We start from the raw sequence: 2,178 nt of genomic DNA, 5'->3' as shown, positions 1-2,178 counted from the left end.
AAATTTCTAATTTGAAGATAGTAAAAGAAATGTGTAGCTGGGAGGTTAAATTTTGAACGTAATTGTTCAAAAGATGTAAATATGTTGTCTATATAAAGATCTCTGAGCATTTTAATCCCAAAACTTTTCCAGGTATTAAAAACTGGATATACTTGCGAAGGTTGAAAGAGGTGGTTCTCTTGCAGAGGTGCCACTGATAAAAGATTTTCCATCTTAAAATGCTTCCTAATTTGGTTCCATATTCTGAGTGAGTAAAGCACAATTGGGTTATTAGTATATTTGTGATAACTTTCATTTATTGGAGAGCAGAGCAGGGAATATAAAGAAGTACTACAGGATTTTACTTCTATTGCGGACCAAGCCTGTGTATGTGCATTTATTTGTGTCCAGGTTTTTATGGCTTGTATGTTTGCTGCCCAGTAATAAAACTGAAAATTAGGTAAAGCCATGCCACCTTCTGCCTGAGGTCTTTGTAGGGTCGCTCTTCGGATACGTGGGTGTTTTGAGTTGCATTTAGAGTTAAGCATATCCCAGGCCTTAGACGTGTGTCTAGTACTTACTAAGCCCACTCAGCCCCATTTTTTCCCACACATTCCCTTTATTTCCTGTTTATTGATGTGTTGTCTAGGCAACCCCAGTAACATTGACTGGAAAACGGAACATCACATGGAAAGGGTCCTTTATGTTTTACATTGCATCCAGAAAGTATGCCAAGAACCCGATGGTCACTCTGTCAGAGCTCCAGAGGTCCTCTGTGGAGAGAGGAGAACCTTCCAGAAGGACAACCATCTCTGCAGCAATCCACCAATCAGGCCTGTATGGTAGAGTGGCCAGATGGAAGCCACTCCTTAGTAAAAGGCACATGGCAGCCCGCCTGGAGTTTGCCAAAAGGCACCTGAAGGACTCTCAGACCATGAGAAAGAAAATTCTCTGGTCTGGTGAGACAAAGATTGAACTCTTTGGTGTGAATGCCAGGCGTCACATTTGGAGGAAACCAGGCACCGCTCATCACCAGGCCAATACCATCCCTACAGTGGAGCATGGTGGTGGCAGCATCATGCGGTGGGGATGTTTTTCAGCGGCAGGGACTTGGAGACTAGTCAGGATAAAGGGAAAGATGACTGCGGCAATATACAGAGACACCCTGGATGAAAACCTGCTCCAGAGCGCTCTTGACCTCAGACTGGGGCAGCGGTTCATCTTTCAGCAGGACAACGACCCTAAGCACACAGCCAAGATATTAAAGGAGTGGCTTCAGGACAACTCTGTGAATGTCCTCGAGTGGCCCAACCAGAGCCCAGACTTGAATCCGATTGAACATCTCTGGAGAGATCTTAAAATGGCTGTGCACCGACGCTTCCCATCCAACCTGATGGAGCTTGAGAGGTGCTGCAAAGAGGAATGGGCGAAACTGGCCAAGGATAGGTGTGCCAAGCTTGTGGCATCATATTCAACAAGACTTGAGGCTGTAATTGCTGCCAAAGGTGCATCAACAAAGTATTGAGCAAAGGCTGTGAATAGTTACGTACATGTGATGTCTCAGTTTTTTTATTTTTAATAAATTTGCAAAAACCTCAAGTAAACTTTTTTCACGTTGTCAAAATGAATTTAATCCATTTTGGAATAGGGCTGTAACATAACAAAAGGTGGAAAAAGTGATGCGTCGTGAATACTTTCTGGATGCACTGTAACTGCCACCTCCATTGCCTGTATTTCTTTACCCACAGACAACAAACTTCACATGTGCAAACGTAGAGACAAAATACATAAAAACACAAAAGCGACCAGACCAGGACAGTATGTGACAGTGTTACATTGTGTGTTATCATAGGACAACTGTAAATTCAATGGCTGATGTAAAGTAGCCAGCTTTCAGGTAGTGGAAACGAAACTCAAGTGAAATGTTGCAGCAGCAGTGCGGTGGGCTCATGGCAGATGGTTACTGCCTCATTCAGTGATGACATCCCAGTGACTGGAGTACATGGAATGAAATGAAAGAAAGGCACGTAGAAGCATCAGGTTGTTGCTGCTCAACAAAGGCACACGGAGACCTCAGGATGTGCAGGACAGAATTGTACTCTTTTATTACAAAAAGTGCAGAACCGTCTCAGTTCAGTGAAACGAGCAATTAGTCCTTACTTTTATTACAGTTCTTATTAAGAGTTTACCTCACTCAGC

Source organism: Erpetoichthys calabaricus, chromosome 15 (assembly GCF_900747795.2).
Source record: "Erpetoichthys calabaricus chromosome 15, fErpCal1.3, whole genome shotgun sequence".
Classification (NCBI taxonomy): domain Eukaryota; kingdom Metazoa; phylum Chordata; class Cladistia; order Polypteriformes; family Polypteridae; genus Erpetoichthys; species Erpetoichthys calabaricus.
Note: the sequence above shows the minus strand (reverse complement) of the source record.